Genomic DNA, 27,223 nt, shown 5'->3' on the forward strand with positions numbered 1-27,223 from the left:
GGTGAAAAACTTATAAGCTGAGAACTATGAAACATTCATCAAAAAATTAAAGAAGATAAAAGAAATGGAAAGATACTCTATGCTCTTGAATTGAAAGAATATTGTCAAAATGGCAATACTACCCAAAGCAATCTACATATATAATTTAATCTCTATCAAAGTACCCATGATATTTTTCATAGAACTGGAACAAATAATCCTAAAATTGATATGGAACCATAAAAGACCCAGACTTTCCAAAGCAATCCTGAGGAAAAAGAATAAAGCAAGAGGGACAGCCCTCCCAGACTTCAGACAATACTACAAAGCTATAGTAATCAAAATGGCATGATATTTGTATAGAAACAGACATGTGGGTCAATGGAACAGAAGAGAGAGCCCAGAAATAAACCCACACACCAATGGCCAATTAATCTTCAACAAAGGAGGCAAGAATATTCAATGGGAAAATGTCTCTTTGGCAAGAGGTGTTGGGAAAGTTGGAAAGCTCCATGTAAATCAATTAAGTTAGAACACCATAAACAAAAATAAACTCAAAATGGCTTAAAGGCTTAAACATAGACATAACATCATAAAATTCCCAGAAGATAACATAGGCACAACATTCTCTGACATAAATTTTACCAATGTTTTCTTAGGTCAGTTTTCCAAGGCAAAAGAAATAAAAGCAAAAATAAACAAATGGGACCTGATCAAACTTAAAAGCTTTTGCATAGCAAAGGAAACTGTGAATGAAATGAAAAGGTAACATATACAATGGGAGAAAATATTTGTAAATGATGCAGCCAACAAGGGCTTTATTTCCAAAATATTCTAACAGCTCATACAATGCAACAATAGCAAAAACAACCCAATCAAAAAATGGGTAAATGAACTAAATAAACATTTCTCCAAAGAAGACATAGAGATGGCCAACAGGCACATGAAAAGATGTTCAACATCACTCATTTTTAGAGAAATGCAAATCAAAACTACAATAATGTTTCACACAGGTCAGAACAGCCATCATCAAAAAGTTTACAAATAATAAATGCTGGAGAGGGCATAGAGAAAAAGGAACACTTCCACACTGTTGTTAGGAATGTAAATTGGTGCAGCCACTATGGAAAACAATATGTAACTTCCTTAAAAAAAACCCTAAAAATACAGTTGCCATATGATCCAGCAATCCCACTCCTGGGCATATATTCAGACAAAAATATAATTCAAAAAGATTCACACACCCCTATGTTCATAACAATGCTATTCATAATAGCCAAGGCAAGGAAACAAGCTAAATGTCCATTGACTGATGAATGGATAAAAAAGATATGGTATTTGTATATAATGGAATACTACTCAGCCATAAAAAAGAATGAAATAATGCCATTTGCAGCAACATGAATGGAACTAGAGATTTTCATACTAAATAAGTCAGAAAGAGAAAGACAAATACCATATATCACTTACACATGGAATCTAAAATATGACAGAAATGAACTTTTATGAAACTGAAAGACTCACAGACATAGAGAACAGACTTGTGGTTGCCAAGGGGGAGGGGTATGGAGTGGGAGTTTGGGGTTAGCTGATGCAAACTATTATAATTAAAATGTATAAACAAGGTGCAACTGTATAGCACAGGGAACTATATACAATATACTATGATAAACCATAATGGAAGAAATTTTAAAAATATTTCTGGTATCCTACAGTGTATGGATATTATAGAAATAGGAAACAAGTAAACTCTAGACAGTAAAGTATTAATAACTGAAAAATTATGAGAGGTGAAGTAAAATAATGTTTATAATTTGGTTAAATGTCAAATGTTTTGAGTATCTAGGATAAATGCACAATATTTTATAAATAGCCGACATTTAAAAAAAAAAAAGAATCTCTTTTTTTTCCTCAAGATTAAATGAGTCTAAAATTAAAGGTTCAGAATCCTTTGCCCTTATACTTTTAAGACATTTAATCATTGTCAATTAGCATCCTCTGTTGGGAAAAAATAAAAATCAAAATATCCTTTATTTTATAACTACTTTTTCCTCTCTCTTTTTCTAAGTGGGCAAATATCCCTATCATGTGTCTAAATGTAGTTCCTGTTTTGTTACATCTTTTGTGTTTAGAATCCATATCCTTGAACTTCTATATTGCCATTGAATCAAATCACAGAAACATGAAAATGTCTTGATCTTACTAGTACTATAGAGCATTAGGGAAAGGATTGATCAAGAAACTAGATAGATAAGATTTAAGCATTTGTTTTTCAATTTTCGTTTTAACCAGTGATACCTAGTCTCTTAAGAGTACCAACTTCACTCCTTTAAGAATGGTAATTTCCAAAAGCAATGGACTATTTTTTGCAATTTATTTAATTGCCTGGAGATACAACTGAGTATCTGACAGAACCAGCATGCCTTGGCTCCGTATAGGAATGTGTAAATCTTCTGCAAATTAGTCTACTTGTGCAAAAGAATTAATGGGCATTTGAAGACTTCTGTAATAACACTTTTAATTCAGTTCAGCTATCTTTACCAAAGCAATTTGGAGATAATTTCAGAAATTTTATTCAAATAAATGAAGGTTCAACTGGTTATCATTTGTGTGATAAATCCCATCACCAGAATGCTGCCCATTTCCACTTGCTTCCTAATAAGTACATATCACTTTATTAATATTCATCCATTCATTTGTCATATTCTGGGGAGAATGAAATAAATCTTTTCCTCCTCATTTTATAGAAAATGGGATTGAAACCCAAAGGAAAATAAATAATAATCTGGTTTTCATTAATTTTCTATTCACTCAGACATTTCTTGAGTTTGTACTAAATCCAGGCACTACCACAGGTACTGGTGATACAAAGATGACCAAAGGATTTTCTTTTAGTGTATTTTGTAAGATGGGAATATAAAGAAATCATTACAATATGATGTCTACAGAGTATTTCCAAATTAAACAGAACTTTCTCTTGTATAAAAATCTTTGGCATCCTAGTCTATGAGTCTCTTTCTTTGGGTTCTAGGGTATCCACCTTTCTATATATCACCATGTTCTCCCTTCCTCCCAACCATCTTCCACAGTGACGTGCTAAAGCTCAAGGATAATAGTGTTCTTGACTGACAGAAACATGCAAATTACCCTTTCAACCCCAGGAAGGAGATATGTTTGATCACACACAAGGCCCAATCTCACTATACGTTCAATCATATCCCTTTAATATTGCCACTTCATTCAGTATATAAACCCAACCAAAAACCTACCAATTCCCTCCAACTCCCCAAATGTTAGCTTTCTGTGGCTTTGAATATACTTCTATTTGCCTAGAATTTGCCACCTGTACCTCCTCCAAAGGCTCCTTTTAACTGTTACCTTCACTTAATAAGCCTGATATTATCTATAAGGAAAGAAGGAACAACCTCCTCTTTGTCTTGTGAGTGTATCTTATTTTACCACTGTTATAGGCTTCATTATACCGTATTACATTTATTCCATTACATATGTGTCTCCTATCAAGCTGTGAATTCCTTGAAATCATGGATAAAGCCTTATCTTTTTATACATACTACGTATAAATGTGCTGAGATACGGTAGATGGTTTTAATAAACTGTCAACTGACTGAGTCCTCAACAAGTGTACTATGATATGGGAATATGGTATATTGATGTTCTTTTCTCCTCAGCCTAAGCCAATGGTTTTCTAAGTATAAACATCTGGACCTCTAGTGTAAACATCATCTGGGAATGTTTCAGAAGAGCAAAGTCTCAAGACTTGTCTACCTCTGTCCCAGGACCTATAAAATCAGAAATTCTGGGGGTAGGGCTCAACATCCTGTGCTTTTACCAGTCCTTCATGTGATTCTTATACAGGGTGAAGTTTGAGAACTGTACTAAGGAAATAGTCCTCCTGTGGGCTACGTCTGGTGGCTATTGTCTTTCTCTCCAAACGAAAGAGATAGGCCAGATTAAGATAAGTAAATCCTTCACTTTTTAGGAGATTAATAACAGATAAGCTCTAAGAATTGGCCCAAAGAAGGCAAATTTTCACGAATATCACAGGACAATTGCAACGAAATATGTCAAAAACAGTGATTGTGGCAATCACCAAATGACAGAAATGGAACATACTGTACCATGGAGCTACAACAGTAATGACCAGAAGACAAAGATAAGTCATCAAGATTGAGAAACTCAAGGATAGAAGGGCATGTGAACATGTGCTGGGAGCAAAGGGAGTTGGCAGCAAAGTCCAAATAAATGGAAACCAAATGACTAGAGACTAGGTTACTGATAAAAGAATGTTTAAGTCTTTGCCACATACAGAAGACCTAGAAAATAAAAGAGGGAAAATGGCAACACATAAAGATGAAAGATAACTGAAAGAGAGACCTAAGAATTTCTGCTTAGAAGTAATTTACTAACTTCCTATATGAAGAAGGCAGTCTTCTTCAAAGAGTCAATGGTAGGTACATCTACCACAATATTTACAACATTCTAATTGTGTAATAGAGCTAAGGTGTCAAGGAAATGAAGGGGCTTTAGCCCTCTAATCATGGGTTCCCTGATTATCAGCTGTGTGGTCAGAGCTTCAGTATTTTTATTTAAAAATTAGGAAAAAAATATCTACATCACAATGGATTGCTTTTGAAATAAATGATAGAATGGCAATAAAGCATCATGCATTCTAGTTGACACATGTAAGATATGCAATATGTGATTGTGATTATTATATTCAGTTTAATAATTTGGTTACAAATCTGCATTGATGGCCATACTATATGTATAAAATTTTCTGTAATATTATAAAGTGATTCTTATTTAAACTCCTTTGTGTCATAAGTGCCAATTAGTAACCTTAGTTTAGGGTGGTAATGATAGGTATACAGGCAAACTCTCCAAATCTGAAGTCCCTTCAGTTTTTTCCTACATACTGCTGGCTTTATATTTATCCTTATACACATGATAGAAGAGGTTACTTGATCACTACAGTGAAACAAATGATTACATATCAGAAGCAAAACAATTCTGTGGTATGATGTTATTAATTTGGTCTAAATATATTTCATGCATTATATTGTGGTCTACTCAAAAAGAACACAATTTTTTTTATTAGAACAAAAGAATAAAGGTCCCCAAGTTGCATCTTCCATCTTTTACTAAGAAACTTCAAGCAATAAAGTGGGAATGGATTTCCTTTACTTTGCCATCTGCTCACATTGATTTGATTAAGGCCAGAGAGATTCTAGCAAAAATCTAACTTGTAGGACTTTAATCATGGTATGGTATAAAGAGCACTAGGCAAGACTTGAGTATCAACTGCCAGTTTGATAGCTGTGATATCTTAGGCAAGTCACTTCTCTCTGAACCTCAATATTCCTCACCTGTAAAATGAAGATGAGGTGATACAATCTCTCTCCTTCATAGGATCATTTTGAGATGCAAATGCATGTGAATACACTGTTTAAAATGTGCACACATTAGCTATCCTGTATTCTTAGTTGCTCTATTTAGAAGTATTTCTTCATACTTCACCAAAGGTTTCACATAACCTTTCCTGCATCCTGACTGTTTTAACTTGCTAGAACATAGATGGACATGTATTTTGGTTTTGATCTGCAATCAATTCATGCACAGAATAAACACCATAACCATAACCTTGCTTTGCTATATAATCAGACATTTTAATTCTGCCCTGTTAGAGAAATAAAAATCCCCTATTGTCTCAAATGGTCTACTGCTGAGTGAACTGCATCCCTCCGCCCAAGTTTTATGGTCTTTACAAAAATAAACACATCAAGTATAGTGTTTATTACAAGGCATTAATAACAGCCTGCCAAATAAAGTCTGTCTGCTTTATGTCAAGTGGTTCTAGAGTACTGTGCTTCACAGTTCACAAAATAAAGCTAACCTAAAAAGTAGGTGGTGAATTCTAATTCAAGACAAGATGTTTGTTGTAACAGGTTATTCTTAGAGTTAGGGAAAGTCTTTATCATCTGTCTGAACATAAGGTGCTTTGGTATTTGGGAAATGGGTAAATAAAGAGCTACTATGTAAGTTGTAGAGGGATGGCCAATTACAAAAATAGAATATAGGATGTGAATTAGCATTAAAATTGTATAGAGGCAGCACTGGGTAGAGGAAGATTGGTTTAAAATGTGATCTAGATGGGTTCAATTCCTAGTTTTCTCTTTCTTGTGTAGGATGGAGCAAGTCAATGAAATCCCAAAAATCTATTTTCTTATCTATTAAGTGAGGATCATAATCTCTATCCTGAGAAATGGTTGCAGAGATATAATAAGTTATATGTGAAATGATCTCGGTGCCTGACACAGAAAAGGAACTAAAAAAATTCGTTTTTATGACTTTTCTGTTTTTCCCCCTTCTTTTCCTTTAACTGCTCTCCTTTTTATCATCTCTTATTTTCCTAGGGCCCAAGTCATCCTTTGGGGGGAATTTAAAAGGCATTTTAGGAAGTTACATAGTGAATTCAAGCTAGGTTGCGAATATGGCTGCTTAATAGAGTTTTCTGGACATTAAACTACCTTTATTAATCATACCTATATATACATAAAAATAAGACCTGTTAAATGGCCAAAAGAGAAGTTAAGAACAAGAGCCTACCTCAGAAAAAACGGATGATTCCACAGTTGGGGCAGGGAAAGTATCAGAGTGGACCCAGAATAGTTTGTGATGTCAGAAAGTAACATGTTCAAACAATGATGCACACCTGTTCATAAACACAGAAACAAGCATTGAAGGGATATCTGAGGCTAAATATGGGACAATTAAAGGGGCAAAGAAATTGTGGTAATAACAAATAACTCACTGATAAAATATAAATTCATGATTCCATGTTTTATAAATAATAAAATAAACATAAAAATGAATAGGGGATAAGGGAAAGTTCTTCATTACAGTAGAATGCCAACAAATGAATGTTGAAAAATGATGGAATTAGAAAATTACCATTTGGTATCATAACAGTAATAATTAACTCAGGTAAGGGTCATCATGCTAAAACTAATGGATTAATATTTGCTGAGGAACAAAACATATCTTTCCACAAAAATACTTATTAATTATAAAGGGAGAAATAGTAACTTAGTAACCTGGTGGACATTACCTTCACCAAGTAATCAAAGTTAACATCACTGGTAATAATACAATCTGACATTATGCGCTGAGAAGGAATCAACATTTGTTCTATGTGTTCCAGCCCCAAATGCACAACCTAAATCTGGGAGGTGGGGAGGGAGTGGGATGAACTGTGAGCTTGGGGTTAGTCAGTGCAAAGTATCACATTTAGAATGGATATACAACGTGGTCTTACTGTACAGCACAGGGAACTATATCCAATCTCTTAGGCTAGAACACGATGGAAGATAGTATGAGAAAAAGAATGTGTGTGTGTGTGTGTGTGTGTGTGTGTGTGTGTGTGTGTGTGTGTGACTAGTGCACTTTGCTGTACAGCAGAAATTGGCCCAACACTGTAAATCAACTATATTTTAGTTAAAATAATTAAATAATGGGGAAATAGCAGAAAAACCCAAACTGAAAGTCCTCAAAATAACTGGCCTATGCTTTTCAAAAGGGTCAATCATGAAAGATAAAGAAAAGCTGGGGAACTATTCCATATTAAAGGAAACCAAGGAGACATGACAGGTAAATGAAACACATGATTCTGGACTGACTCTTAGAACAGAAGGAAAAAATATTTTTTAGTTTAAAGCACATTATTGGGACAATTAGAATTTTCACAAGGTCTACTGATCAATGTAGTAGTGTATCAATGTGAGTTTCCTGATTTTAGTGGTTATAATGTGATTATATAGGAGAATGTCCTTGTTAATTTGGAAATAATCCCTAAAGTATTTCAAAATTGTAAATTGAAAAATTATAAATCAATAAATCTATCAAGAGATGGAACAGAATGATAAAGCAAATAATAAGACATTAACAATTAGGGAACCTAGATAAGGATATATAAAAATTATTTGTACTCCTCTTCCAATATTTATTTAATAGTAAAATTATTTCAAAGCAAATTTTAAAAGTTAAAAAAAATTAAGAAAAAAAACAACACCTTGCAATGGAAATATTTTTTGATCCAAAGGCTTGTCTTCACTGATTAGCTGTGTGACAATGAGAACCTTACCTAAATTCACTGTGCTCAAGTTTTCTCATATATAAATGGAGAAAATGATAATATCTATCTCTTGTATCATTAAAAGGGTTAGGTAAAATGAATCAAATTAAGTGCTTAGCATTGTATCTGAAATATAGTAAATACTCTGTAAATTGCACCCACTGTTGTTACTATTAATATTACAGATCTAAAACAAATTTACTACATTTCTCTTTTTAACCTTTCCTTGGAACTCTTCCATATGCTCATAGGGTCGTATATCTAATTTCATTTTACTACTAGTTAATACTTTGTTGTAATTACGTGTCTGCATGTCTGTTTTTCTCACTATACAGATAGCTTTCTGAGGGTGGCAAACCTATTTTCTCATTTTTGTAGCTCTAGGGCCTAGCATAGAACAAGGTGTATGTACTCTGAGGAATGTTACAAAAGACAACACATTACTATAGAGGTGCTCTATGACTATGGTTGACTAAATGATGTTAAAGGTGGGTGCAGAGGGGGCACTGGGAGAGCACAGAAGGAAGTTCTACAAACCAAAATGTAAGAAGTTGATTTATTTGCACCAAGCAAATGTTTCTTTTATACTGTAAGGCTACATACCTCACCTATAATTGGGACTGAATTTGAGACTCTCAGTTCATTAGGATAACCAACCATTGGCGATTAACTTTGGTTTGCAAAGGAAGAAAGAATGGAAGTAAATGAATGGATGCATTTCAAGTATTGTTCTTTGGAATTTGGCAGCCTGGACTTGGAAAATTTTTCACTAAGAATGTCCAAGCCATCATGATCAGTAATAATTCAAGACAAATGAGAACAAAGACTATTTACCTACTGCCCATGAGAAATTCCAATTCCTTAGGTTCTCTTTAACCCAAAATACAAAAATATGTATCAGGTTATAGGGGAGTTTTGGAAAATAGACAGATGGGGTTCATTATAAAATCAGTTATTCAGAATTCTGCCTTAATTCTGCCAAGATAGCCATTTTCACATTAATATTACTGGAATTCTTTAATTTGCATTTCTTTTTTTTTTAAATGTTGTACTTTCTTTTCTCCCAGATCCATTAAAGCACCACAGAGTGATGGAACTGAAAAGGATTTTTTTTCCTGAACAGACTTATGTTAAGAGATTATTTTCTTCCTAGATTATTTGAAAGATTCTCAATATTTGCTCAAGAGTTAAACTGCCCTTTAAGTACCCTTTTTCATTTTGAGACATGTCCTCTGAAAACATTGCCCATGATAATTATTCTGTGGTCTTTGGGAGAAATTTGTCATTCACTTTGAAGGCAGAGTAAAAATGGTCATATGTGTTTACATCCAAATATGGTAAATGCTCCTACAAATAAATATTAGCTTCATTTTTACTTGACATATTTATGAAGCTGTTCACAACTATTTTGCCTCTCTTTTCAAAATGTACAAAGGGCCTTTTAAAAGGGATAATTGTAAAGATAAGATATAATGCTAAATACCAAAGATCTTTGAGTATATTTGTGTTTGTTGTATGTTGCTTACTATAGGTGCAAAATATTGTACACATGTATAAGGATATAGCTAGAAAATAAGGTATAGTACATTTTATTTTAATAAAGTCAGAAGATGAAAATATGTTTGAAGAATATTAAAGAGAAAACTAAAATTCTTTAAAAAACTGGCAAAAGAATGATAGAAATACTTCATAAATCTTTAAGATACAAGAAATCTTGTAGTATTACCTTGGTTGGATATTAAAAAGACATAGACTTAGCCTGTTACTAGTTTGGGATTTTCAACTCAACTAATCAGCATTTCATCTGCAGGGATTAAAATAATCAATATTTTGGCTGTAACCTTGTGGGGTGTCTGAAATATATTCTGAGGAATATTGCAAAAGATAAGCAAATAACATCAAACACAAGTTTGTCTTGGGGCATTTTTAGCTATCATATGTGCCTGCTATCTTTCAAATGAACATTTTGAATAAAAGGCGAAAATAAAAAGCTTTAGTTAATTCCCCTGTTGGGTCTGAGTAACTACCCACATGCCTTCTGAGAAAAACCAGTAAATGGAGTGACCATTAAGAAATAGAGAGTAGAGAAATCAAAGTGTCTGAACAACATGGTTTCATTCACAATTCAGTTGTGTTTCCAAGATCACAGTATGATTTCAAAAGACATCACACTCCCTGAAGTATCTTACACAAAAATAAACTCAAAATGGATTAAAGACCTAAACATAACATTGGATACTATAAAACTCTTAGAGGAAACATAGGCAGAACATTCTTTGACATAAATTCCACCTCCTAGAGTAATGGAAATAAAAACCAACCAACCAACCAACCAATCAACAAACAAAAAAACAAATGGACCTAATTAAGCATTAAAATCTTTTGCACAGCAAAGGAAACCATAAGCAAAGTGAAAAGGTAACCTATGGGATTGGAGAAAATCTTTACAAAGCCACTGACAAGAGATTAATCTCCAAAATATACAAATATCTCATACAACTTTATACCAACAAAAACAAACAGCCTAATTAAAAAATGGTCAAAAGATTTTAACAGACATTTTTCCAAAGAAGACAGACAGATGGCCAAAAATCATATGCAAAGATGTTCAACATCACTAATTATTACACAATTGCAAATCAAAACTACAATGAGGTATCATCTCACACCAGTCAGAATGGCCATCATCAAAAATCTGTAAACAATAAATGCTAGAGAGTAGGTGTGCAGAAAAGGGAACCCTCTTACACTCTTGGTGGAAATGTAAGCTGATGCAACCACTATGGAGAACAGGATGGACATTCCACAGAAAACTGAAAATAAACTACCATATGATCCAACAATCCCACTCCTGGGCATCTATCCAGACAAAACATTCACTGAAAAAGATACATGCACCCTCTACACCTACTCTCCAGCATCTATTGTTTATAGATTTTTGATGATGGCCATTCAGACTGGTGTGAGCCAAGGGGGAGGCGGAGGGAATGTAACGGATTGGGAGCTTGGGGTTAATAGATGCGGACTATTGCCTTTAGAATGGATTAGCAATGAGATCCTGCTGTGTAGCACTGGGAACTATGTCTAGTCACTTATGATGGAGCATGATAATGGGAGAAAAAAGAATGTATACATGTATGTGTAACTGGGTCACCATGCTGTACAGGAGAAAATTGACAGAACACTGTAAACCAGCTATAATGGAAAAAAATAAAAATCATTATATATTAAAAAAAGCTAAATACAGAAACGCCATATAATCCAGCAATCCCACTCCTGGGCATTTATCTGGAGAAAACCATAATTTGAAAAGATACATGCACCCCAATGTTCTCTGCAGCACTATTTACAATAACTAAGACATGGAAGCAATCTAAATAGTCAGCAAGAGAGGGGTGGATAAAGAAGATATGATATATATATATATAATGGAATATTACTCAGCCATAAAAACGAATGAAATAATGCCATTTGCAGCAACACGATGGACCTAGAAATTGTCATACTAAGACAGAAAAAGACAAATATCATATGATATCACCAATATGTGGAATATAATAAAATGATACAAAAAACTTTATGAAGTAGAAACAGACTCAAAGATTTTGAAACCAAATTTATGGCTACCAAATGTGAAAATTTGGGGGAAGGATAAATTGATATATGCAAACTACTATATATAAAATAGATAGGTAACAAGAACCTACTCTATAGTACAGGGTAACATACTCAATATCATGTAATAATCTGTATGGGAAAAGAATCTGAAAAGGAATGGGTATGTGTATATGTATGGCTGATTCACTTTCATGTGCATCTGAAACTAACACAAATTTGTAAGTCAATTATATTCCAATTAAATTTATTAAAACAATTAGACATAAGTTGAAAGCATAGATCCTCCATCAGAGAATGGACTTAAGGGTTTGGCGGAACCTCCAGGTTGCTTTCTACCCCTCGAGTATTTCATCATGTAGTTGGTTAAGATCTGGTGGGGGAAGCAAAACGACATTCTTCTGTAAAGAAATTACTACTATCATATACTTACATTATATGGTCTTTTTAGGTTGGACAGAAATCAAAATTTCTTGCTAGCTGAATGCAGACTTTAGTATATTTGAAAGTTGAAAGGTAATTTGGAGAAGTAACACAGACCATCCTGTAATCCTTGGAAGCCCAAGGATATCCAAGACCATTTTTTTAACACCACTGCTGAGAAATTTATGGGAACTGAAGAAGGACTGCTGTAAAGGGTCAGCTTATTAAGATTAAAAATATATAAATAAACCCAAAGAGCTTCTGAGAATCGAGATATCCTCCCTGTGTGGTCTTTCCTTCATTTTGCATAGTAGGTAATTTTCCTGGGCCATAATGCCTACTAGATTTTCTATTATGTTTCCCCTCCACATGTGAATTTCTTAGTTCAGAATTCAGCTTTACCATCGTATACAAAAATACACACAGGATTAGAATAGAGGAAAGAAAAGCCACTTTAAGGCACTGAGTACAGTTTCTTGATCAGAAAAAAAAAAGACTGTTTCAGTTGAAAGAAGAAATATATTAAAAAAGAAGGTACCAATTGAAGATGTCATTCATTAATTCATTTTCTCTTTAAGCATTACAGAAATTATCTTTGAGCTTCAGAGTATGCTAGTCAGGCACTGGGAATACAAGGAGAAAAATGAGTATGTGAGAAGCCAGCACTATTCAGCCTTTTCCAAATGCTAAACAACAGAGAGTGTCCGGGCAAGCAAATGCTACAGTCTTGCCCATCTGGCAGGTACATTCTTGTGATAGACCATCTGAGACTGATATAGGAAATTTCTGAATCACTTCTTCTCTCCTTGCTCTGATTCCTTACCTACAAAGAAGCCTGATAACAGAAATTTGCTTTCCTATGTAATATGGCGATAAGAAGAAAATGCATTGACCACAGCCAAGTACCTACTGGGAAGTGATATTTCATATTATGGTCTAATCGATTGGTACTTCAGTTTATATACTCCTGCCTTTATGTAGCATCTTTGTGAGCAAGTCTTACCAAATGTTCTACTTTGAGGTCTTTAATATACTTTCTTCATCTTCAAGACTGAGGACCACAACCTAAAAGCTGGCCCCATCTTATTGACATCTTGCTTCATGCCTTACATTTACTTTTCTATGCACCACACTAGCTCTTGTCTAGGTTTCTTGACCACCTTTACTCCTTGGTGAAACATAATGGAAGACCATGGGTTTTCCACCATCTTTTTTTCTGTCTGATATTCTAACTAAACAAGCTTATTTCTGCCTTGGAGTCATAGTATTTATTACTTTTCCCAGAATGTTCTTGGTGCCTTCTCATTCAGAAATGAACACAAGCAGCTAACATTCTATATGCTAAGTATGTAATAGAGTACATCCAATTCCCATAACAGGGCATGAATAAGTTTGTATATGAAAGCTTTGGCAAAGTTTTAAAGAGTAGTAGGAGCTTTCACACAGAAAATGGATGAGGGGAGGGGAGATTTCAAAATCACTGGAACACTGTGGACAGAGCTTGGAGGTATGGAAGAGAGCAGAATGTGCTGAGAAAAGCCTGAGGTTCTACGAAACTGAAACATGGCATGAATTTGTAGGGTTTGGGGAAGGAAGTGTGGCAAAATGCAGAGAAAGAAAGATGGAACTGACAATCAAATTTTGAAGTATATTGTCAAGGAGTTTGGACATTAGCCAACTTCAATGAGAAATATCAGCATATTTCAGAAAGATCATTCTAATTCTGACCCCTCTCATATTTTATTTGAGTGGTAAGAGCAAAAGCTTTATTTGTAATGTCATCGCTACTTGAAATGCAAATCCAGCCCCTTTCCAAAAGTATGTTTCATCATTGTTTTCAGACTCTACTGACCCAAACCAACCCATTTTCCTCCTTTTCTTCCTCTGGAATCCCCTAAAAATGGATGGTTATTCATCAGGAAAGAAAAAAAAAATCTCTAACATTCAAAAACTAGGAGTGTTTCTTTGAACAACTGTTCCATTTAATTTTCAATTGCACCTACATATATATATCTGGGATTTTCACTCCTTTATCCCTATGCCCTCTTAACTTAGCTACCTGTAGACAGGTGTTGAGATTTTGGATTTCTTTAACAATAACTTCAGAAAAGACTCTTTTCTTATTTAACAAGAAATACCCCCTCCTCATCCCCCTATATTTATGCCAAATAATTACTTAAAATTTTTTTCTTAACCTGGTACGTACAATAGATTGAAAATATTATGGGCTTAATGCTTGTTGTTTTGGGGAATGACATGTATATAGACCTGGCAGGCACTCCGTGTCTTTGATTAGATGGCTGCTAATCAGGAAAGGAGGACATTCTAATTGTGCTACCTGGTAGCACTGAGATTTGTGCTCAGAAAGAAGCTTATATTTTTTCCTCTTCTGTCCCTTCCGTGACCACATCCAAGTTATTTTCCAATTCTGGTTGCTGTCTCCTACCTATACCAAATGAATACTAATAGTGTTTATAAAAACCTTTATACCCATCTAAGCTGTTAGCCTCTTAAGATCATTTTCTTTGGAAACATTTTCTTCTTTCAGGCTTATGCCCTCATTATTTTGCCTTTGTCTGTTTTCAAAATGTAGCATCTTTGTAGCATGTTCAAAGGCAATGAAGTCTTTTTATTGGTTAGTTGTAGCCATTGTAGGTATGGATGGATCTGTTGGCATTAAGGTCATCACCAAGGATCCTGAGAAACATCTTAAAAATGAATACTTCACTTTTGGAAAGGGGCTGGATTTGCCTTGGAACAAAAACAAAGCAACACAAAACCCACCAGCTTAAAAGTACTGAGAAAAGGCTAGACTTGTTTTCCATTGAGAAAACTCTTGACTAGTCCCCAAGACATCCAAGATGATTAACTTAAATGATTATCTAGGTAAATTTTTATACTATGTCGGAGCATGACCTGAAATCAACCACCCAATATTCCTCACAAACTCAAACCAAGAATACTTTTTATATACACACTCCTGCAAAAGTACATATCTTACTGAAGGATGCATCCTTGGTAATTATTGACTCTGATGTAGAAGGGGAACTTGTTACTATGCACAGTGTCATCATTGGGATTCAAGCCAAGTACATGCTAGAAATCCTCAACTGTTGATCGATGGCAAGTACATCAGCTTGTTTTAAATACCATGAGGTTCTCTAGGCATTTCATTTCCTAATTGTGAACAATTATTTGCATTTAATTTAGATCTCGTCTTGCTGCCTGGAAGTCAGATGGCAACACCACCAGAGCCAGAGGAAGTAATTACATAATCTCCAATATCTTTCCATCAATTAATTTGTTTGGATGAGTTTAAATGGTAACATAAGGAAGTGCATGATAGTGTTAGCTACAGGCAGGCAAGGGAGGTAGTGATTGTAAAATGAGTCATCTACACTCTCCATCTCAACTATATTATGGTTAGTTCATGCTTATTAAAGCGACACTGCAATCTTGAACTAGCTTTTCAGTAAAGATTAATGGAAGTTCTAGTAGGGTTTGGGAATGTATTAAACACTTTTTTCTGATAATTTACCAATGTTCTTATTCAGTTTATCTAATTATAATCTGAAACTCATGAGTTACGGATAATAATAACCCCTTTGAAAGTTGTTCTAAGTCTAAAATAAAATTACTTATGAAAAAGCACTTCAGTTACCAGCCAATGGGTGTAATTTCTCAGTGCATGAAAGCCATTGTTTTTGCTTTTGTTACTATTAACGTCAATTTATTTCAAGAAAGTACAAGGCAACAACTTTAAGAGATAAAATATCTCAGTAACAAAATCCTTTTACTAGAAATGAGTTAGAAAAGAAGAACGAGTTATTTCCTCTCCTTCTTTCAAATGATAAGAAAAAGAACAGAAGTTCAAATAACTAATCTTGGTTCTGATATGTTCTTGCAAATTTCATAGAATTGTGGTTCTCAAACTTTTGATGTCTGTAGCTTGCTTTGTTGAGACAGAAGACCACACAGACTTCTAGTCAACCTATTCCCAGATGCCAATCCCAAATAATCTAACCTGGAAAAGTGGAGATTAGAAAGATCAGGAGTGAAGAGAAAGAAAGAAAACCAGTACTTCATGTGCCAGAGATGTGCTTGGAGCTGAGCTAGTCATCTGATATAAATCCATGGGCAGAGGAGTGGGATGGATTGGGAGGTTGGGGTTAATAGATGTAAACTATTGCTTTTGGAATGGATTAGCAATGAGATCCATTCCAAAAGCACTGGGAACTATGTCTAGTCACTCATGATGGAGCATGATAATGTGAGAAAAAAGAATGTATACATGTATGTGTAACTGGGCACCATGCTGTACAGTAGAAAAAAATTGTATTGGGAAAATAACAATAAAAAATTTAAAAAATAAAAATAAAAAGCAGAAACAATGCTCAGATTTCAAAACTAATCTTATGGTTACCATAGGTGAAATCACTGGGGGAGGGAAGAACTGGGAAGGTGGGAATAACATATACACACTACTGTATAAAATAGATGATTAACGAGAACCTACTGTATAGCACAGGGAAATCTACTCAATAGGTTGTAATAACATATGGGAAAAAAGAATGGCTATATTTATATATATGATTGATTCACCTTACTGTACACCTGAAACTAATACAATATTGTAAATCAACTATACTCCAATACAATTTTTAAAAGAACCCCCACAAAAAATGGAATTTATCTTAATTGCTATTAAGTGTATCACTCCTTTTTCTCAGTCAGTTATACTACAAATTCTTGAACAAATATAGGTAAGTGAATAGGAGAATGGTGTTGGGAATAAGGACAGAGGTAATAAACTATTAGAGGCTTCCTGCTTCTCCTTCTCCTTTCATCTATGCCTGTAGGTGGCCTTCCTACAGTTATCCTGAGATGATGGAAATAAATGGCTGTGATTATCAGCACCATGTCTGCAGCAGTGCAGTAGCTGTTCAGACCTTCCAGGCCATACCTGTGAGTTTTTAGTCACAAATAATTCAGATTAAAGGGAATTCCTCTCTTATCTCTTCTTTATATTCTCCCTCTGCTGACAGAGAACATCATCCTGATACCATAGGCATATTATCTCATCTGCTTTTCAAAAATAAAACCCCAATAGCTTACTGAGGATTATGAGACAACCATATTAATTCCATCCTCCTTAAGTAGTTTATCTGTATCATTATGGAAAGTGAGTGGGTGGATTCCTTCATGTACATCCATTGGTTTACAGTGAGCAGGAACTGAGAAGGAGCACAAAATGACTCTATCTATGGGGATATGTATAAGAGGCAGTACATCTAAATTCATCCCCCAAATAAAAAAAAATGACTATTAGGATTATCTATTGTTTCAAATTATTTTAAAAATTTTTAATTGGAGCAAAGTTGATTTACAATGTTGTGATGTTTTTAATTATTAATCTTTATCTTTCCCTCTACTAAGAAAAAAATTTACAGATTGACTATTTTTCCTTAAGTCCTACTTAATACAGAAAGTTCTTAAGTCCACTGCTATTTCTTAATAGAAAAGGTAAATACAAGGAGATCCTGCTGAGTAGCATTGAGAACTTTGTCTAGATACTCATGTTGCAACAGAACAAAGGTATACATGTAAGGATAACTTGATCCCCTTGCTGTACAGTGGAAAATAAAAAAAAAGATGTTAAAAAATAAAAATAAAAAAAAGAAATGGTAAATAGTTGAGCATGTTTCTTTAAAAAAAAGTTTTTCCTCCTTTACTCCTTCCTCACATTCTAGATGTATTTTTTCCTTCTTACTCTATTTATGATTTTCTTATCCCTTTCTTATTCCATTTCATCTCTCTTCTTTTATGCTTCTTCTTTTCACTGTATTATATTGTCCATATAGACTATGTAGTCCTATCTTCCTCTAATTCATGAAAAGAAACTTTTGTAAACAAAAATTTCCACACTCAGAAGGCATCATGAAAGTAGTTTGTTTTTAAACTAAAATGGGAAACCCTTAAAATGTTTAGAAGCACAAATGATGAGCTTCGTAATCTTGGGATGCTTATCTGAACCTCTCCATATTTTGAGATCCAGCAACATCTAATAAATATGTGATTTGCAAATTCCATTAAGTGACAATCACACATCAAACCCTACATGTTATTTGGACCTAAACAGCCACAATGCCTTGACTTTTATTTTCAGCCATTTCAAATCCTCACCTGTAAAATGGTAGTAGGCTTTCAAATTCTCATAAACCCAAGCAACTCAACATATCTTTGGGGTGCTAAAACTCATTGATTCCAAGAGCTGTATGTTATGCATCACAGATCCTGTTCTCAGAGCTTTCTCCCTCTTTTCTCTTTGGAGTTTGCTTTTCTAGCAGTGAAAATAATGAAATATCTATAGGCAAATGGCCACAATGAGGGTATTTCCCATCTCACACTGCCTCAGTAAGCCCCCTCCCTGTGGCTGAGTTGGAGTCATAAAAATGTGGAGAATATGACTGGAGGACAAGATGGCGGAGGAGTAGGGGGACACACTCGCCCTCTCCCACAAACACAACAAAAAAAGCACATCTACAGAATAAATGACTCGCACAGAACAACAACCAATCGCTGGCAGAGGAACCTAAACTCCAATAACGGCAAGAAGTTCGTGACATTACTGGGCAGAACGGGAGAAAAGAGGAGAGTGAGAGAAGGTGAATCCGAGCGGGACGGGTGCTCCCGAAAGGGAACTGTGGAGGAGAAAGGGATCCCGCACCCTGGAAAGTCACCTACACGGGGGAAAGATCAAACGAACCAGAGGAATCTCCAGATGCAGAGAAGAGTGTAGCAGTAAGTTGGAGTACGGAAAAGCCGATCAAGAACCCAACAGACCATCTGAACTACGGGCACAGTCACCAAAAATTGAGACGCCTGGGTGGGGGATGGGCACCAAGTCCTCGCCTCCGAAGGTTAGTCCCCGGGAAAGGGCCGGGGGACGCCTGGGTGGGGGCTGGGCACTGAGATCTCGGCTCCAGAGGTTAGACCCTGAGAACGGGCTGGGGGGGCGGGGCAGAGCAGAAACTGCTTGGGAGGTCTAGAAACCTATTGATGGGGCAGCGACTGCCTGGGAGACTAGAAAACAAAGCTGTCACAGAGGAAGGGAACAATACTCTAGGGGCGGGGAAGTGGAAAGCCGCATCAGAGGGAACCGGGGAGAAGAGCCTGGTCTGGGGAGGGGAGGGAAGAAGGGGTGGGTCCCCATAGAATACCTCCCATGCCACAGCAAGCTTACAGGCCTGCTAGCTAGCTGAAAGCTGTGCTTCCCAGTGCATCCCCTCCCCCCACCCCCACCACCCCCTACGCTCTCACCGAACCTGGGGCTGCCTGTCATCCGGGAGGGCTGGCCTCAACAATTGCCTGAAGCCTACCACCGCAGGGGCTGTCCCTGCACAGGCCTGTTCGCCCTTTGGAGGGGCTACACTTCCGCAGAGCAGCACCAAACACCATCAGCCCCGGAGAAAAGGCCTGCAGCCCAGAAAAGCTAGAACAAGCCTAGCCAGGCCGTGAATAGATTGGCCTAATTCTCGGACGGTTTTTCTGAGTCAGGCTGCCCCGGGGAGGAGCCTCTTGGGTTTCCAACGGCCCTGCTACCCGCCCAAGCCCCCAGGGGGTGCCCTAGTGGATCAGCTGCATAGGACTGCCAGCTCCAGGCAGGACCCCCTGCAGCCCAGAAAAGCTGCAACAAGCTTGGCTGAGCCGGGAAAAGATCTCAGACGGTCTTTCTGAGTCGGGCTGCGCTGGGGAGGAGCCTTTTAGGTTTCTAATGGCCCTGCTACCCGCCCAAGCCCCCAGGGGGTGCCCCACTCCCACGGAATAGCTGATCAGCACCACCAGCCCCCTGGAAGAGCCCCTGCAGCCCAGAAAAGCTGCAACAAGCTCGGCCAGACTGTGAAAAGATCCGCCTACACTCTCAGGCCATCCCTCTAGGTTGGGCTGCCCTAGGGAAGAGCCTCTTAGGTTCTCAGTGACCCAGATAGCAGCTCCAGCCCCCAGGGGGTGCTGCACTCCTGAGGAACAGCTGCCCAACACCGTCAACCCCCTGCAAGAACCCCACAGCCTAAAAATACCAGAGCAGGCTCTGCATGACCAAGTGAAATCTGCTACCATCGTGGTGTGGACCTCCCAGTCCTGTCTCCCCTCAGGAAGTCCTCCTTTGCTTCCAAGAAACACTGGTAGCCCCATCAACACTCCAGAAAAGCCACACTGCCTCAAAAAAGATTGACCAACAACGCCAGCCCTCAGGAAATATTCCACGGCAGTGACAAGGCAAACACTGCCCGATCACGAAGAGTACAACTCCCCCAGGAGAAAGAAAACAACGAGCAAGATGAAGAAGCTGAGAAACCACCCCCAGTCAAACCAACAGGAGAACTCACCTAAAACAGTCAGCAATGAAACAGATCTCTGCAGTCTGACAGACCTGGAGTTCAAAAGAGAAATAGTGAAAATACTGAAGGAATTAAGAGAAGATATGAACAGTAATGCAGATACCCTCAGAAAGGAACTAGAAAATATAAGGAGGAGCCAAGAAAAACTAGAACATTCATTTGCAGAGATGCAAACTGAACTAAGGGCAGTAAAAACCAGAATGAATAATGCAGAAGAACGAATCAGTGATATGGAAGATAGAGTAATGGAAATCACTCAATCCGGTCAACAGACAGAAAACTGAATCAAGAAACTGGAAGGCAATATAAGAGACCTATGGGATAATATAAAGCGGGCCAATCTACGCATAATAGGAATTCCAGAAGGAGTAGAAAAAGATAAGGGGATGGAAAATATATTTGAAGAAATTATCGATGGAAACTTCCCAAATCTAAAGGATACTGGGTTCAAGATACAAGAAGCACAGAGGGCCCCAAACAAACTGAACCCAAATAGACCCACACCAAGACACATCATAATAGAAATGGCAAAAGTTAGTGATAAAGAGAGGATCCTAAAGGCAGCAAGAGAAAAACAGAATGTTACCTACAAGAGAACCCCCATAAGAATATCAGCTGATCTCTCTACAGAAACACTACAGGCCAGGAGGGAATGGCAAGAGATATTTAAAGTGCTCAAAGGAAAAAATATGCAACCTAGAATACTCTATCCAGCAAGAATATCATTTAAAATAGAAGGGGAAATAAAAATTTTTTCCAACAAACAAAAACTTAAAGAATACAGCAACACAAAACCCAGGTTAAAGGAAATATTGAAAGGGCTTCTCTAAACCAAAAAGGAAGGAAGGAAAGGGAAGAAAAAAGAAAAGAAAAAAAAAGAAGTAGAAGAGGAAGAACTAGGACTGAGGAAACTGCAATCAGAGAGCAGTCACTCAAATAAGCCAGCATACAGATTTAATCATGAGCATGCTTCAAACAAAATAAAATTAAAAAGAAAAAAACAAAAAAGAGTCATCAAAACCATAAAATGTGGGCAAGGGATGTTAGGAAGTAAATAACCCTTTTTATTTGTTTGTTTGTATGTTTCTCTTCTTAATTTTAATATAGTAATGAAGTGTTTGAACTTACAGGACCATCAGGCTAAAACACACAATTATGGGAAGGGGTTAGCATACTTAAAAAACAGGGCAACCACAAGCCAAAACCAAATATTGCATTTGCAAAAAATGAAAAAAAAATAAACTCAAGCAGATAATAACAGGAGACCATCCAACCAAAAAGAAAAAAAAAAAAAAAAAAAAGAAAGGAAGAATGGAGAACCATAGAATCAACTGGAACACGAGGTTCAAATGGCAATAAATAATCATCTATCAATTATCACCTTAAATGTCAATGGGCTGAATGCCCCAATCAAAAGACACAGAGTGGCTGAGTGGATAAAAAGGCAAAAACCTTCAATATGCTGCCTACAAGAAACTCACCTTAGGACAAAAAATACATATAGATTGAAAGTGAAAGGGTGGGGAAAAATATTTCACTCCAATAGACATGACAGAAAAGCAGGAGTCGCAACGCTCATATCAGACAAAATAGACTTTAAAACAAAAGACATAAAGAAAGACAAAGAAGGACACTATTTAATGATTAAGGGATCCATCCAAGGAGTGGATGTTACTATCGTCAACATATATGCCCCAAATATAGGAGCACCCAGATACATACAACAAATATTAACAGACATAAAGGGAGATATTGATGAGAATACAATCATAGTAGGAGACCTAAATACCCCCCTCACATCAATGGACAGATCCTCTAGACAGAAAACCAATAAAGCAACAGAGATCTAGAAGGAAACAATAGAAAAGTTAGACTTAATTGATATCTTCAGGACACTACATCCAAAAAAATCAGAATACACATTATTCTCAAATGCTCATGGAACATCCTCAAGAATCGACCACATATTGGGACACAAAGCTAATCTCAGTAAATTTAGGAGCATAGAAATTATCTCACGTATCTTCTCTAATCACAATGCCATGAAATTAGAAATCAACCATGGGAAAAGGAAAGAGAAAAAACCTACTCCATGGAGACTAAACAACATGCTACTAAAAAACCAATGGGTCAATGAGGAAATCAAGAAGAAAATTAAAAACTACCTTGAAACAAATGATAATGAAGACACAACCTCTCAAAATCTATGGGATGCTGCGAAAGCAGTGCTCAGAGGGAAATTTATAGCAATACAGGCCTTTCTCAAAAAAGAAGAAAGATCCCAAATTGACAATTTAACCCTCCACCTAAATGAATTAGAAAAAGAAGAACAAAAAAGTCCTAAAGTCAGCAGAAGGAAGGAAATTATAAAGATCAAAGAAGAAATCAATAAAATAGAGACTCAAAAAACAATAGAGAAAATTAATAAAACCAAGAGCTGGTTCTTTGAAAAGGTCAACAAAATGGACAAACCCCTGGCCAGACTCACTAAAAAGAGGAGAGAAAGAACCCAAATAACCAAAATTATAAATGAAAAAGGAGAAATCACAACGGATACAGCAGAAATACAATAAACCATAAGAGAATACTATGAACAACTATATGGCAACAAGTTTGACAATCTGGAAGAAATGGACAATTTTCTAGAATCTTACAGCCTGCCAAAACTGAATCAAGTAGAAACAGACCAACTGAACAGACCAATCACTAGAAATGAAATTGAAGAGGTCATAAAATCACTCCCTACAAATAAAAGTCCAGGACCAGATGGCTTCACAGGTGAATTTTATCAAACATATAAAGAGGAATTGGTGCCCATCCTCCTTAAACTCTTTCAAAAGGTTGAAGAAGAAGGAATACTCCCAAAGACATTCTATGATGCCACCATCACCCTAATTCCAAAACCAGACAGAGATACCACCAAAAAAGAAAACTATCGCCCAATATCATTGATGAATATAGATGCCGAAATTCTTAACAAAATCTTAGCCAACCGAATCCAACAGCATACCAAAAAAATTATACACCATGACCAGGTTGGGTTCATCCTAGGTTCACAAGGATGGTTCAACATACGCAAATCAATCAGCATCATACAACACATTAACAAAAAAAAAAGTCAAAAATCATATGATCATCTCAATAGATGGAGAAAAAGCATTTGACAAAGTCCAACATCCATTCATGATCAAGACCCTCGCCAAAGTGGGTATAGAGGGAACATTCCTGAATATAATCAAAGCCATTTATGATAAACCCACAGCAAATATAATCCTCAATGGGGAAAAACTGAAAGCCTTCTCACTCAAATCTGGAACAAAACAGGGATGCCCACTCTCATCACTGCTATTCAACGTAGTTTTGGAAGTCCTAGTCACAGCAATTAGACAAACAAAAGAAATAAAAGGCATCCATATAGGAAGAGAAGAGATCAAACTGTCACTGTATGCAGATGACATGATTCTATACCTAGAAAACCCTAAGGACTCAACCCCAAAACTACTTGAACTGATTAACAAATTCAGCAAAGTGGCAGGATATAAGATTAACATTCAGAAGTCAGTTGCATTTCTGTATACCAACAATAAAATATTAGAAAAGGAATACAAAAATACGATACCTTTTAAAATTGTACCTCACAAAATCAAATACCTCGGAATACACCTGACCAAGGAGGTAAAGGACTTATATGCCAAGAACTATAAAACTTTAATCAAAGAAATCAAAGAAGATGTAAAGAAATGGAAAGATATTCCATGTTCCTGGATTGGAAAAATCAATATTGTAAAAATGGCCATTCTACCCAAAGCAATCTACAGATTCAATGCAATCCCTATCAAATTACCCATGACATTTTTCACAGAACTACAACAAACAATCCAAACATTTATATGGAACCACAAAACACCCAGAATCTCCAAAGCAATCCTGAGAAACAAAAACCAAGCAGGAGGCATAACTCTCCCAGACTTCAAGAAATACTACAAAGCCACAGTCATCAAGACAGTGTGGTACTGGTATCAAAACAGACAGACAGACCAATGGAACAGAAGAGAGAATGCAAAAATAAACCCTGACACCTATGGTCAATTAATCTTTGACAAGGGAGGCAAGAACATAAAATGGGAAAAAGAAAGTCTATTCAGCAAGCATTGCTGGGAAACCTGGACAGCTGCATGCAAAGCAATGAAGCTAGAACACACCCTCACACCATGCACAAAAATAAACTCCAAAAGGCTAAAAGACTTAAATATAAGATAAGACACCATCAAACTCCTAGAAGAGAACATAGGCAAAACACTCTCTGACATCAACATCATAATATTTTCTCAGGTCAGTCTCCCAAAGCAATAGAAATTAGAGCGAAAATAAACCCATGGGACCTCATCAAACTGAAAAGCTTTTGCACAGCAAAGGAAACCCAAAAGAAAACAAAAGACAACTTACAGAATGGGAGAAAACAGTTTCAAATGATGCAACCGACAAGGGCTTAATCTCTAGAATATATAAACAACTTATACAACCCAACAGCAAAAAAACCAACCAATCAATGGAAAAATGGGCAAAAGACCTGAATAGACATTTCTCCAAAGAAGATATACAGGTGGCCAACAAACACATGAAAAAATGCTCAACATCGCTGATTATAAGAGAAATGCAAATCAAAGCTAGCATGAGATATCACCTCACACCAGTCAGAATGGCCATCATTAATAAGTCCACAAATAACAAGTGCTGGAGGGGGTGTGGATTAAAGGGAACCCTCCTGCACTGTTGGTGGGAATGTAAACTGGTACAGCCACTATGGAGAACAGTTTGGAGATACCTTAGAAATCTATACATAGAACTTCCATATGACCCCGCAATCCCACTCTTGGGCATCTATCCGGACAAAACTCTACTTAAAAGAGACACATGCACCCGCATGTTCATTGCAGCACTATTCACAATAGCCAGGACATGGAAACAACCCAAATGTCCATCGACAGATGATTGGATTCGGAAGAAGTGGTATATATACACAATGGAATACTACTCAGCCATAAAAAAGAATGACATCATGCCATTTGCAGCAACATGGATGGAACTAGAGAATCTCATCCTGAGTGAAATGAGCCAGAAAGACAAAGGCAAATACCATATGATATCCCTTATAACTGGAATCTAATATCCAGCACAAATGAACATCTCCTCAGAAAAGAAAATCATGGACTTGGAGAAGAGACTTGTGGCTGCCTGATGGGAGGGGGAGGGAGTGGGAGGGATCGGGAGCTTGGGCTTATCAGACACAACTTAGAATAGATTTACAAGGAGATCCTGCTGAATAGCATTGAGAACTATGTCTAGATACTCATGTTGCAACAGAAGAAAGGGTGGGGGAAAAACTGTAATTGTAATGTATACATGTAAGGATAACCTGACCCCCTTGCTGTACAGTGGGAAAAGAAAAAAAAAAGAAAAAAAAATGAAAAATAAAAATATATCACCTTTGGGATGTACCTTATCAGAATTCAGAGCCTTTATCTCACAGAGACAATTTTGTGAGATAAAGGCACAGACATCAGAAGATTTTTTAAAAAAGAATAATAATCAATGGGAAAATGCTTTGTAATTGCTCTGTGTTCTCTCTCTCATTTTATCATGGCTAGGTCACCCTTCCCTCCTACAGAGAGTCAAATATTTAAAATTGCAAGTTGAGAATATTATCAGTGACACACACAACAGAAATTTCAGTGTCTCTAACATCAGGCATTTTAAGCCCTATGCGGATATTCTTCTTTTATTAGTAATCCTTCTCTTGCTGGGGTTTTAACCCAGTGTTTCCCATACTGTGTCCCATGGAACATCACTATAGCTAGGTAGCTGACAGAAAATCTTTTCCATGGTAAAAGCAGTTTGAAGTCCCTGAAAATTATACCCCTCCTCTTGGGATTCACAATTCATAGCATTAAAGTTTCTAAGAAGTTCTACAGTCAGAAACTTGTTAAACTGTTCTTGGTCTAATTGAGCATTTCCAGAATTCATTTGACCATGCAAACAGTTTTTTTCCTCTGAACACCACCAATTAACACTTGTAGAATTAGTATTCTGTGAAATGCACTTTGGGGAACACTGCTTTAACCTAAGCCAGAACATGAGTCTTTTCAACATTTATCAAGAAACTTGGAATGATCGAATACAATTAAACCAACCATTTTGAATATAGAAGAAATGAGAAGGAGGTATTTGAACTCTTCTACTAACAGATTGATTAAATGTTTTAAAAAGTTTGTTGCTTCCAAGTATAAGGGCTTATATTAATAAATTTGCCCTGGGCTAATTTTTAATGAACATGTTCATCAAATATAATTTACTGTCCTAAAAAAGGGTACTTATTTGCACCAAGTACTGATGAGGACATAGATTAATGTTACCCACATTATATATTGCCATATGGAAAATGGAGCACAGTTTAAGGCCAACTGCAGGTTCTTCATTTTTCTGAACATTTTAAGATGTGCTAAATACAGGTAGCTTTCTAGTGTTAGTTTAAGATGTATAAATTGAGCAGGATACTGGAAGGTTAAAGAAAAAACCACTATATGGAAGAGCACTAAGAGAGTAGCGTTTTGTTTTGTTTTGTTTATTTTTTTGGTGTTTTGTTTTGTTGCTTTTT

General features: G+C 36.4%; 1 protein-coding gene across 1 annotated transcript in view; it reads right to left on the reverse strand.

Moving 5' to 3' along the window:
* LOC110257826 (uncharacterized) overlaps positions 1-27,223 on the reverse strand; it is an 830,584-nt gene that overhangs the window by 150,806 nt on the left and 652,555 nt on the right. The window contains exon 1 of the transcript XR_014835821.1: positions 6,607-6,712. The gene's annotated coding sequence lies outside the window, so the exon portion shown is untranslated. Of the gene's footprint in view, positions 1-6,606 lie in introns of the transcript that reaches the window.

The sequence above is a fragment of the Sus scrofa genome, chromosome X, assembly GCF_054392235.1.
Source record: "Sus scrofa isolate SSC_HxYL_T2T_F1_AM1 chromosome X, Sscrofa_HxYL_maternal_Yorkshire_Landrace_v2.0, whole genome shotgun sequence".
NCBI classification, from domain to species: domain Eukaryota; kingdom Metazoa; phylum Chordata; class Mammalia; order Artiodactyla; family Suidae; genus Sus; species Sus scrofa.